The following is a 14,284-nucleotide window of genomic DNA, read 5'->3' as shown; positions in this document are numbered from 1 at the left end:
AACCCCAAACCCCAAACCCCATATTCCTTATTTTCTACTTCATATATTCCAAACCCCCATCTTTAATTTTTTACTTCATATATTTCAAACCCCATATTTAACTTTAGGTTTCGTCGTTATTTCCTCGTTGTCTTACGTGGACTTTACGACGATTTTATGCTACGTGGACTTTACGACGATTTCATCCTACGTGGACTTTACGACGATTTCATCCTGCGTGGACTTTACGACGATTTCATCCTACGTGGACTTTACGACGATTTCATCCTGCGTGGACTTTACGACGATTTCATCCTACGTGGACTTTACGACGATTTCATCCTGCGTGGACTTTACGACGATTTCATCCTGCGTGGACTTTACGACGATTTGTGCTTACGTGGAATTAACGAGTGTTATGTTTAAATCCCTAGAATAAGAAACCCGAAACCCGAAACCCCAACCCCCAAACCCCATACCCTAAACCCGAAACCCCAAACCAGAAACCCGAAACCCCAAACCCGAAACCCCAAACCCGAAACCCGAAACCCGAAACCCAAACCCCCATCTTTAATTTTCCACTTCATATATTCCAAACCCCCATCTTTAATTTTCTACTTCATATATCCCTAGAACCCCAAACCCCGAAACCCGAAAGCCCAAACCCGAAACCCAAAACCCAAAACCCGAAACCCGAAACCAAAAACCCGAAACCCCATATTCCTTATTTTCTACTTCATATATTCCAAAATCCATCTTTATTTCCATTCCAAACCACAATATCCCACATTTGCTTATTCATAAAACAAACTCCCAGCATTACCTTATTCATAAAACAAACCCCACATTATCTTATTCATAAAACAAACTCCCTCATCTTATTCATAAAACAAATACGTCAATCGGATACATCGACATTCTCGTCATCACTAGAAACATCATCATTTTCATTAAACTCGTCTTCAACAGCTTCGTCTGTGGCATCATCGGTAAGATCTTCGTACTCGTGATTATGCGGATCAATGAGAAGGATGTCATCAATTTCTTGTTCAGGTTCCTCGACTTCATTTATCTGTTCTTCTTGCAATGGTGGTTCTTCTCCACTGATGATTCGTCCTCGAGGTGTAACTTTGATCACTGCTAACCAATTTATACCTGAATCTCTCATCCGAGGGTATGGAAGGAAGCTAACTTGGTCTGCTTGTGAAGCTAAGATGAAAGGCTCGAATTTGTTGTACCTTCGTCCACCGTTGACATCAACTACACCGAATTTGTTAGACCGAACACCTCTGTTGACGACGGGGTCGAACCATTCACATTTGAAGAGGACGCATTTCAGCTTCAGTATCCCTGGAAATTCGACTTCAATAATCTCCGTCAAGATCCCGTAGAAATCTGTTTCCCCTTTCACACATATTCCATAGTTACTGGTCGCCCGCTGTCTACCATAGTCATATGTATGAAAAGTATAGCCTCGTGTGAAATACATCTGTGATGTGGTGACCTTTACAAGTGGAGATTGAATTACTTCGTGTAACCACTTAGGATAATCTGCATCGTCGTCGTCATAATCAACCTGCAAAAATAAAGAGAATGTTAATGAAATACAGATAATGTATGAAAAAAAAGTTTTAGTTAATACCTGATTCCGCAACCACTTAATGAAGTGTTGATCTTTCCTTTTGTCTACGTCACTTGTGGATATACCAGGAAATGTTTCTTCGACTTGAGAAACAAATAGGCTGTAAAATCACATTTTATAGGAATGAATCTCTCGCAATTATACAATTAATTATACTTATATGTGTTTCGAAGTGTCAATATATGTTACCTTTCAAAATAACGCATCAATGGATCTTCGCAATTGAGTAGAATATAGGTGTGTGCACTATGAGCGTCTTCTTCACTCGACCACCAAACCTCTTTACACTTCCCACCGAGTCGCCCAATCTGGCTAAAGATGTCTGGAACACCAGCAACTGCATATGTTGGCGCAACACCACCATCATCATATCTTCTTGGAGCTCTTCTCCGTGTACGTACTTTTGACGCAAAGTAGTACGATGTGAAGTGAGAAACTTCTTCCGTCAAACTTCCAGCAATTATAGAACCTTCAACTTTGGCGAGGTTCTTTGCTTTTCCCTTCAAATATTTCATGGCTCGCTCATACTGATACATCCATCCGTAATGTACAGGTCCACGAAGCAATGCCTCATATGGGAGGTGGACAGCTAGATGCTCCATGACGTCAAAAAATCCGGGAGGAAATATCTTCTCCAAGTTGCACAATAAGATGGGAATGTTCTCCTGAAGCTGTTCCACAACTTCTTCTTTAAGAGTGCGTGTGCTCAGATCCCTGAAAAATGCTCCAATGCCTTTTATATTCAAAAAAAAATTAAACACATTGTTAGTCATATATTATTTTGTAAATTATTGTGATATAATACACTACGTACCTGCAAGTGCTTCATGTACGTTTGTTGGAAGTAGCTCCGCAAATGCAAAGGGCAGTAGTCGTTGCATAAATACATGACAATCATGACTCTTCATCCCGGAGAACTTTTGACCCTTTTCAACACATCTAGAGAGATTCGAAACATACCCATCGGGGAACTTCACTTCTGATGCCACCCAGTTGAACAACACCGACATTTTTTCTGAAGATAATCTGAATATCGGAACGGGAACTTGTCCATTGCTTTTAATATGTAACTCGCTTCTTGAGCAAATATCCGGCAAGTCCAACCTCGATTTTATGTTGTCTTTTGTCTTCCCTGGGACATTCAATATTGTATTCATGATGTTCTCAAAGAAATTCTTCTCTATATGCATCACATCGAGGTTGTGGCGCAGAAGAAGATCCTTCCAATATGGCAACTCCCAAAATATACTCTTCTTGTGCCAGTTGTGATGAACACCGTAAGAATCTGGCATATTACGAGGGACATGCCAATTACCACCCCAACGAACTGTTTCGTTAGCTCCGTAGTAGTCGATTTGCGCTTCAATTTGTTCTCCAGTTAGATATGGAGGAGGAGTGTCTCTCACAACCTTTTTGTGCCTAAACAAATTCTTGTTTCTTCGGTAAGGATGGCCAATGGGAAGAAATCGACGGTGACAATCAAACCAACTTGTCTTCCTACCATTCTTCAGTTGAAACGCATCTGTCGTTCCATTACAATATGGACAAGCTAATCTCCCATGTGTAGTCCATCCAGACAACATCCCATAGGCAGGGAAATCACTTATGGTCCACAAAAGCATCGCTCGCATCGTAAAATTCGTCTTCGTTGAACAGTCATACGTCCTCACCCCTGTTGACCACAAATCCTTCAACTCTTTTATCAGTGGTTGTAGGAAAACATCCAGGGACCTTTTTGGATGGTTTGGACCAGGTATTAATATGGTCAAGAATAGTAACTCCCGTTGAAATGTACTTTGTTGAAATGTTTCCAGGCTCTTGCATCTGATGGATGAGTCATCTCACCATCCGTCTGAGTATGCTCGGCATGCCATCTCATCTTTCCAGCAGTCTGCTCTGATTGATACAATCTTTTCAATCTGTCTGTAATTGGTAGGTACCACATCCTTTGGTACGGTACCCTATTACGTCCCCGTCCTTGCGGCTTGAATCGTGGCTTCTTGCAGAATCGACATTCTTCTAGCTTCTCATCATCTCCCCAATAGATCATGCAGTTGTCGATGCAAACATCTATCATCTCCGAAGGCAACCCAAGACTATAAACCAGTTTCTGAATCTCATAATAAGAATCAGCAGACACATTGTCTTCCGGCAAATACTCTTTAAACAAGTCCGCCCATTCGTTCATGCAACTTTCAGGTAGATTGTGATCAGATTTAATATTCATGATTCTAGCAGCTAACGACAATTTAGAGAGACTTTCTCTACAACCACTGTAAAGTGGTTGATTCGCCGCGTTTAACATTTCGTAAAACTTTTTTGCATCTATATTAGGTTCTTCATCTCCATCATGAGCTACGAATGCATCAGCTACCATATCATGAACCCTATCATAATCTACCATCTCCTCTTGCTGGTAACTATGTTCATTATGCAAATGATGATCAACCGGTTCTTTTTCCTGAAAATTGCTATTACTACTACTAGCTTCATTCTGATCATAATTAAAACCTTCTCCATGTTGAAACTAGGTATAGTAATTTGCCGTGAAACCTCTATTTATTAAATGCTTCCAAACATTTTCACGGTTTGCCAGTTTCGAATTGTTGCATTTCCGACAAGGACAGAACATCTTACCACTTTCTTGGGCGAGCGGTGTTGAATCTGCTTGATGCATAAATGTCTCCAGACCCGCAAGGTATTCTTTCGTCACTCTCCCGTTAGCATCTCTATGCATATACATCCACTTCCGCAACTCGTAAATATTCCCAGAGCCAGCCATTTTTTTTTCTTTCACGTTTTTTGTTGTTGGTGTGTTTAAAATGATGTTTAAACATCCATATTTATAGGAAAATTCGAATCTGGTAGTTGTAATTTTGCTATGAATTTACGACGAAAATTAATTAGGTGGGCAAAAAAAACGTGTAACACCTATAAAGTTGGTGGATTCAAAAATTTCCTCGCTAAATACACGTAAACTATTCCCTCGTAAATACCACGCAAAGTTTACGTCGTATTTACGAGGAAACAGTTTTTCCTCGTAAAATACTCGTAAAGTTACATCCACTTTACGACGAAACAGTTTTGTCGTTACGTTACGAGGAAATAACGATGACTTTAGTTTTTCACGTAAATTCGTCGTAAACTCGACGCAAATTTACGAGGATTGTTTTTCCTCGTTAATTTTCGTCGTTAAGCATGTGTTTTCTTGTAGTGTGAGCGCCGATATTTATAGATTGAGTCCGAGGCGGTTTGAGGGTGAACGAAGAGATAGATCGAAATCATTATGAAGGAAGAGTGGAGCTTTGAATGGAAAACACAGATTAAATGTAAGAGTTATGATTCTGGGACGTTTTGGCTTCACGGTTTCAATGGTTTCTCTTGCAGGGTGGAGGCACGGGAGAAGAAGAATGACGCAGGGGCAAATAACCCTTAAAAATGTTATGGGCCTATCTTAATATACTTAAGCCCAAACATCCATATATTCTGCCTCTCCGGGACGCGCGAGCAACGAAGGAGCGTACAGACAACACGACGCGCGCGAGAAGGGGGAGGGAGCGTGGGCTACACGGATCTACTCTGGAGCTGACAGGTGTCGAAAAACGCCCATTCCTCCTTGATGAGGTGGAGGGCTGTGCGCATCACACAAGTCAACTTTATATATTAAGATACACACTTGTAGATCACAGGAATAGGAGAAAAAGGTTTATAAAAAATATAAGACATAATAGAGCTTAAGAAAATTTCCATGGCTTTTTTCCATATCTTTGGTATCACTTGTGTATCCAAGTTTGGGCCAAGAAAATGGTGACAACCACCATTGGTTAATCTCGGTCCTGAGATGGATGCAGTGGAGGCAGTATTGCGAAGGCAGTATTCCCGGCTTCGCAAGATTACAATTTTAATATGCTCGAGAACCTTCCAACAAAATACATGATGTATCTCAGAACCTGTATGGATAAAATGGAAAGTGGTTGTAAGAAATGCACTGAAGATACTATTGAAAACATTCTTACGTGAAAAAAAAAACTATTTCTAGAGAGTGTTGTCTGAAAGTAGTAAAAACTGAAAAAACAATACTGCATGGAGATTAGAAAAGTGATGTTTCGCTATTATCAACTCAAGCGTTTTCCTTCTCATGTTTCTTACAGAACTAACGAGGTTAGGAATAGATGCTCTACTGAAGTTGAAAGTCCTTCGTCATCTCAATATCAAATTCTCTTGATGGAACCTTTGTTATAAAATACTGGTTTAGTATATGGTGTACCGTAACATTATGGTTTGTTATACTATTCCAATTATATAAATTAAAATTTAATCATCCATGAAAGTATAGTCTTTTTGTTTCTTGTTTTTATTTCTTTGACCCAAATAAGGATTCTTTTAACCTCAGCTTTCAAATAAGAGGAGGTCCAACTCCATTAAGTTTTTTTAACTAACAAGCAAACAAACATACCTAAGTATAATTAACCTGGCTAAAATATGTATCCTAAAACTACATTTGAAGCTCTTGCTCCAAAAAAAAAAAAGAATAAACGACTAACAAGCCAGGCTGATCTAAAGCTGGAGTTGCAGCTCAATTATGTTTGCATCTTCAAGAAAAGACAAAAGGCTAATTATAAAGCCCAATCCAGGGAAGTATTAACATTGAAAACCCAATCTCAAAACTCCTTCAAAGGCTTAAACCCATCAACAATCTATATTATAATGGATCAGTTTTTGCTCACTCCTCAGCGTGCCACGTCATCGTTTTGTGGGTCCCACTTTTAAAAAGTGTAAAAAAGTGTCAAGCCCATGGTTTGAACCCGGGCTATTAAGATATAAACACCAACATTTATACCACTAAGCTAACTGATATCTTTGTACATTGATAGCCGAACCTAATATATATTTATGAAGGTCGGAAGCCCTTGCTTCTTCAACTTCCTCTGAGGGTCGGACCTACAAGTGTGTTATGGGCTTCATTTTTAAATGTGATTCATCACGTTATATGAAAAAAGCTTAAGGTTGCAACAATTATGGTTTTCCTATATTGTAAACTGTTGTAGTTTAATATGGGTTATTTTCATCATTGTCTCAAACAAGTCTGAGTTACAGAGTTGCGCCGTGTGTATGTTCGTAATCTATTTTTTCACTGGTGAACTCTTCATGTCCCCATCTTAAATCGCTTGATCATAAATGTTCCTGATTTGTAGCCCCTCTGTAAACCATATATATATGATTCTCATCTTTGATGAACCCAATCTGCATCTCCACAAAACTCATTGATTCCTCTTAGCTTTAACCATCTTCTAGAAAATGTTTCTCTCTGCCTCCCAGTTCGTCAAACCGGCGTCCCGGCGTCCGTCGCTCAACCTTCGAGTCTCTCCGTCTTGGCCTTAGTAGTCAGAGCATAGCCTCTGGCTTCCTCCGCTTCTGGGATTCCCTGAACTTCAAGAAAGACAGGGAGTTTGTGGGAATCACGGTTCTTTTCCTCGATGAAAAGGTAAGTTAATCTTCGATCTATCACCCTTATTTAACATAATTGTTTTAATTTATTTCCTGATTCTTTGTTGGATAATACTATTTACAGATTCCATGATTCATGGGTTTACTCTCGTCGGACGTGCTAATCATTACATGCCATCTTTGAAAGCAGATTCCATTGTGAAAGTCGATCGTTTTGAGGTTGCTAGGTGCTCCAAGTGATTGCGAACACAAACCTAGAAATTGGTAAACATAGCATATTTGGCAGCTCCAAGCAAGATTACAATCAGGCAAATTCAAGTGGAATGACATACCAACAACTGAAAATTAGTCAAAAACTTATCCCATATTTTCCTTATCTGAAAAAATCTATTGTGTTTCTGGTCTATTTTTTCATCTACGCAACTTTAGCCTCTGTCATGGATAGCTCTCTCCCAAGAATTGCATTGACTATGGTTTCTGGGAAGAAAAAGATCTTGCTCCTGAAAAAAGACCGTGACAACCCTGTTGTAAGATTTTAGTTTGTGCAGAACAAAAAACCTTGATTTATTTTATATTTAGTATAGTGATAGTTGTTGACAATCATTAGTTATTTGCCAATATGTTTTTTATGCGGCATTTCAGAACTCTCTATTCCAAGCGGAACAGCAGATGGAAGCTAATTTTTCTGGAAGCTCCTCGACTTCAAGACAGAATCAAAAGATAGATGTTGGTGGGAGGTTAATCAAGGGAATACTTCAGAGAAGTGAGACGGCCTAGCCAGACTTCATCTTTTGTACAGTCTGAGCAAAGAGTGGAACCCACAAAACAAGAGAGAAGAAAAAACAAAACACGAAATTAACATATTCAGATCTTCTCTCTTGCATGTCTAACATCTGGCGCCGACGAAACTCAACACCCACGGCAGACGAAGCTGATGCAAGTAAACCTCTCATCAATCATGCTTAAAATCAATCTACACTTTTCAATCTCACAAACTAAGAAACAATTTTACCTACATGAATCGGGAAATTAGTGCCCACATTCCCGACATAGAGAAAAAAAAGAGTTGAAGTCCTAACAGTTTTTTCAGTATTAGACTAAACCACAGATTCAAGGCCCAGTTATTTTGAAACCCTAACATTTTAAATCCAAATTTATTATCTTTTTCCATGCACTATTTGATTTATATACAAACAACTACCTAAGTAAACACTAACAAGTTCCATCACCTTCAACTTTGAACATATAAGATATAAAAATATCAACATATGACTCCGTCGTTCATTCTTATATCAAACTCATCAACCTATGTAATATCCAAAGTCCCATCAATCACATTATAGACAAAAAAACAATAAAATTCCGTAAACAAAACTATATAATACACCTATAATGTAGTCGACCCCGCGCTTGCGCGGGGACTATGCACCTAATGTAATATAGTTTTCCAGTGTAGAACAACTTCTTCAATGGCTACTTTAACATACAACGTAGGTAGGAATCTTATTTGGATGGGTTGGTGCAGTTTGCAAAGTTTATCTATGAGGTGAAATCATAAATTCGGCATCTTCAGTGTAAATATCAGTTGTATGCAAACATTTCATCTCAATTAATTGGTCTTAGATTTTTGATTGGGAGAATTTGTCTGATATTCATAAGAGCCAACAAAATGAAGAATATACCCATGCTACTGTTCGGATCCACAGAAGAGACAGGTCTGGTCCAAAATTGCCGAAAAGAATCCTCCAAGCGCGTGTGCGTGGGCAAGCATAAATAAAGGAGAACCCATGTGATTAATTGTGTTGTACCAAAAACTATACTCACTTTTATATCCTAACCACTAACTTAATAAATTTAAACCATCGGTATTTCCCGACCATGGTGTTCGGGTGACTCATGTTAGTCTCTGCTATATAAATATATACTATATGTAATATAGTATGGGCACACAAGAAACAAAATACAATAATACAAGTATGATTCATGCAATGGAGGATGGTCGCACAATCAAATAAACATATGGTATTTAAGTTCGAGCTGTAGAAACTTGAGTATGTGTAGGGAAAAAGTTAACCGGATCCAATATGGAACCCCACATATATCAAATGCAAATAAAGGTAATGACAGTTGGTGAATAAAATGTATACGAGCAGTGTAAACAGCTAAGTATATTAATGTACATGGCTAATAAAATAGGAGATAAAACTTGTGAATTAATGGGGACCAAATAATCAATTAATGGGGACCAAATAATCAGACTGTAATGTTGGGGAAATTATTTTTTCTGTTTTATACCAACCCAAGGTCAAAAGACTATACTATATGGTATATAATATGGTCATATAGTCAACCAACCAAGGAGATCTTTTCGTAGAGACTGTGAGCAAAATACAAAATAAGAGGCATGAGTTACATGGGAATATGACATCATTGACGGAGGGAACATATATGTACGCATGTACTTGTATGAAAAACGCGGACATGCAACTATACTATATTTAATATAGTATGGCATCAGATTCAGATGTCTTTATACAAGCAAGATGATCGATACTATACTACATTAGTAATGTAATAGTCTCTGTATTTGCATTATGCCGTACTGACTTATAAAACCATCAAGCCTTGGTAGTGGCTAAGGATAAACAAATACGTTGCGCTTAGTTAAAAATAAGAATAAATCCGAAATAATACAAGAAATTCGGAGGACATAGAAGTCCAAAGTGCGCGCTTAGGGAAAAAGTTAAGAAAATGCGATAAGTTCAATGTCTCAGCTGAAGAAAGTTAAACAGAGGGGAAGCATTGATGTTAGGAGTTTTCAAGGCTCCTAAGACAAATATTGTAGTATAAATGATTGTCGACCCAATTCTAAGAGAATTCGAAGCAATGAGAATGCAAGTACTCACTCAATCTAAGTGCAACCAGTGATTTCAAATGATTTCTAAGCTAATGAATAAAGCTGATTCAGTTTCAGAATAATAAAAGTGGTAAATGAGTTGACTTTCTTAACTAAAGAAAATGAGAACTCATGAGCATAGGAATTAGACCTTGGGTGATCAAGTTTCAAACTAAGGATGTCAGACGAACAATCAAACTATCAACCTTAAGCTTAGACACGATTCTAAACAAACTCTATGTCTAGATGAATGTTCATTTACTAACACATTTCAAACAACAAATGTCTTTGGTTGAATAATATGAAAGCAATCATTGCTAACAGGTCTAAGGCTATCTTAGCACTTCTAACAACAAATGTCTTTGGCAAAATATGCTAAAAGTAGAAGAGTTGTTTCAGGCATTTCATCGAACACCTTTTCGGTGGAAAATGCCTAAAGATCAACTTTTGAGAAACTAACTCAGAAGATGCATTATGATTACTCTACTAGTAAGGTTTTGGAATGATCTACACTAAAACATCCTAGCTCTAACTTAATCACCCTTAATCTTCCTAACCCATGAATTCAAATGGTGATTACTCACTACTCTTCATGATTCCTCTTAAACACATTTTAGATTTCAGATTCATCATACAGAGGGATACAACAATGAATTGGAAACACAGAATTGTAATAACTAGATGAACAAAAATGATTCAAGAGATGAACTTTCCAAAGGTTTTTCTTAAGAACAAAAGATAATCCTCCTTGGTGGCTACGAAAGGTACTTAAAACATAGGTTTTGAAAAGTAAAAACGTGCATAATGAAATGACCAAAAGGCCCTTGAGAAAACATGAATTCGGCCAACAAATAGACGCGGAGCGACCTCGGCATGTCGCTCCGACAAGTCGCTCCGAGCTTTGGGAGCGACCTCAGTGGGTCGCTCTAAGAGGTCGCTCCGGCTCCATTGTGTTGTCGTCACGCGATAGAAATGCGAGCGGCCTCGGGGTGTCACTCTGGCCAAGTCGCTCTGGGCTTCGGGAGCGATCTAGAGTGGTCGCTCTGATAGGTCGCTCCGGGTCAGTTTGTTGCTTCCACCGGGATGAAATGGCGAGCGACTTCTCGGGGTCGCTCCAGCGAGGTCGCTCTGAGAGGTAGTTTGGAGTGACCTCATGGCGTCGCTCCGTGATGTCGCTCCCATGCTCTGCTCGTCTAATGATCACCTAGATCACCTCTTTTGAGCTCCAAATGCATCCAAATGTCTCCAAGAACTCCATGTGGTACTCCAATACCTAATAAAGGCTCATGTATGCAAAATGCAACCTAAACATGGCTAAATCCTAGTCTATATGATCAAAATGCACATGGGTGAATGGATAAGACAATGGAAATATGCAAGATATCAAGCATCAAGTGGATTATTACGGGAGTTGGTGTGGGTTAAATGTGGAGAATGCTTCAATTGCATATGGCATAACTGCAGTTTAAAATGCCTCTTTTCGTTACGGTCGCACACTGGTGCATGCACTGAGTGGCATTGAGGTCAATGAGAACAAGCAATGCAACACACGATAAACATGCATATAATATGGTCACATATATCACGAAATGTTCAATTCAATATATATTTTTATACTATGCACATATATCATATAGCGTAGTAAACTATGCTAAGAGACACACCTAGCTTGTAGACTATAATCGAACCATTTTTTTGACACCATGGTGACTATACTATATACTTTGCTCATCTAGTATGTATGTCTTTACATCAGTATACATGGTAGAACAATTTTCATACATTATAAAAAAAATATCAGGACTATTATAACAACGAACCCATTTCCGGATGTACATTAGACACAAAGAAAGTAAATGCAACAACATAACTAGGCCAATTGGCAATCGGTCAAATGTTCATTAGCTGACCATGTCAAGGAATACTACATTATCAATGACAATAGTATAGTCACTGGGCCACATCTGCTGAATTTTAGGCTATACAATTTATTCGTAATATTGACAATACATAATACAAACATGGACCATGGTATACTTCAAATATGTATAAATCAAAAGGACAGCTTGTATGCCACAAATAACTACACAGAACTTGGCCGAAGACAAGTTACCAAATATGCAGAACAAACAACGTATATACTACTTATGTTTAGCAAATAGTCTAGTAATTTAGAAGATTAATTTGTTCTTGTATGATCGAACGGTGAAACAGTTTTAAAGTACATTTCTTTATACTCCGAAGCCATTCACCCCTCAACCACAGATCTGCAATATATTGGCTAGGGTGGTATCGATTTCAAAAACCCGATCAGGTTTTCTCGGATAATGAAACTGGGTGCTATAATGCTATGAAATCAAAATTACCTCCTGTGATGTCCTCCTTTTCTCCTCTAAATTGGAGCCACCAACGACACTTACTACCCAAAATTTGAAGTAGTGTTGCCTCACGCTCTAACCCACAACGATATGACAAATAGTCCGCCTTGTTTCACAGGTGAAACAAAGGTGAACTTTCTCCAAATCCGTCTTCGTTATCGCTTTATTGAGTGTAGAACGGGAGAAGACATTGTTCAGTTGCCAGGGGTAAGTGAAATTGGAAGAAGTGGTGGATCCAACGTTTTTTCACGCGCATGTTGGGTATTTTTGCCATTATACATAAATATAGCGACTATATCGTAGCCTAAAGTATGCAATGGTTAGAATCTTTGTTTCGTGTGTTCCTATTGTTATGCGTTCAAATTTCCCTTTTTGATTTAGTGAAATTACTAGTACTTTTCAAAAACGTTAAAACATACAGATTTGAGGATATTATAAATGATAAAAATTTCTGAATCATGTTTTAGAACGTGAACGTGGATAATATGAGTGATATATCATTCATCGCCGTATCATAAAACTAGTGAGATTAATTAGTTTAAATAAGTTTTCTTCTGTTCTTATTTGGTATATGTTTAACTGTTGTATGTATTTGGGGGATTAGTCATATTTCTGAAAAATACAAAACCGTGAAAAAGCTGCATATCAATTCACATGAAAACTGAATATGTAAATATCATTCAATACTTATTTATAAAATGCTAATATTAGGATAAATTTAAAACCAGTTGTCAATTTGTATTTTATCATTCAGTATATTTTTTACTATTTGTATGTGGCGGGGTCAAGTTTATAAGTTGTATATCAGTCAATACTAATAACTAAAAAGATTACTAGCTAGGATCATAAAAACAAAATTTGATAATCAAACTGAAAATATAAAAATATATTTAATACGCAAATGAAAACAACAAGTAGATTACTCTCAACACACAATATGATTAACAAAACACGGTCTCCTATCCATATCATGTCAAGCAATCTTGATCGCAAATGTACTTCTCCTGACTCGCAATAACGAGTTAATAGAATACGATTTATTATTGATTTATACGAAATAAGTGAAGCCTAAATTTCTGGCGTCAAAAACAATTGAATATATGAAAATTTAATTATTAAAGTGGGGCAACTTATGCAACTATACAATTATCATAATGTAGCATCGACAAAACTTTTACCATTGGTCATTTTGTAACATGCGTCTTTAGCGTATGTGAAAGTGATATATGATATTTGATTTCTAGAAACTGCATTTAAAGGTGAACTAAAAAAAAGAAAGAGAAACTGCATTTAACAATTAACTTTAACAAAAACATAAACAAGACGTCGAAAAACAGAAGCCAAAAAAATACTGAAGCGAGTCCATCAGTTAGGTTAGGTCATGATCAGTGGCGCATTGTGAAATTGGCTATCATTATTTAAAAAACTTTGGTGTTTTCTTTGCTGTGTCAATCACTGTGTCATGTCATGGCAAATAAACAACATAATATAATTGAATAAACCGTGGTCCCTAGTACATATTAAAAATACCGTGAAATGAAGGGCATCAGAACATTTGAAAATCGTATTTATCGATATTTCGTCTGACCCACACATATACATCGGGCAAGTCAAATTAGAACGTGATAGAGCCTTCAATAATGTATTGCCAATTTGATATACATATGTATGATACAGGATCAGCTTTCAGATAAATTGATTGTCAATCTCTAAGTCTTTCATATGTGAATGGAATGAAATGGGTTATCTTATCTGTCGTTGTAGTAGGTCATTGATGTACTTCTGAGCGTAAGGGCATGATTAACGCAAAAACCCAAAATGGGTTTCTTATTATTATTATTTTTTTATTATTCTTTTTCTGATTTAAAAAAAAATGAACCGATCGCGAGCTGCCACGTGTCAGTGGGGTCCGCAAACAGTAAAAAAACCTTTCAACACCGT

At 37.6% G+C, this 14,284-nt stretch overlaps 1 long non-coding RNA gene across 1 annotated transcript; it reads right to left on the bottom strand.

Annotated features, from left to right (window-relative positions):
* Positions 1-5,262: 5,262 nt before the first annotated feature.
* LOC125589610 lies at positions 5,263-13,223 on the bottom strand. The gene is made up of 2 exons (XR_007325780.1): positions 12,332-13,223; positions 5,263-5,571 (listed from the first exon to the last, which is right to left on the bottom strand). It is a non-coding gene; the product is annotated as an uncharacterized LOC125589610 (long non-coding RNA).
* Between the last annotated feature and the right edge of the window lie 1,061 nt (positions 13,224-14,284).

The sequence above is a fragment of the Brassica napus genome, chromosome C7, assembly GCF_020379485.1.
Source record: "Brassica napus cultivar Da-Ae chromosome C7, Da-Ae, whole genome shotgun sequence".
In the NCBI taxonomy this organism is placed as follows: Eukaryota; Viridiplantae; Streptophyta; class Magnoliopsida; order Brassicales; family Brassicaceae; genus Brassica; species Brassica napus.
The sequence above is the reverse complement of the archived record's forward strand: the minus strand, read 5'-3'. Positions and strand labels throughout refer to the sequence as shown.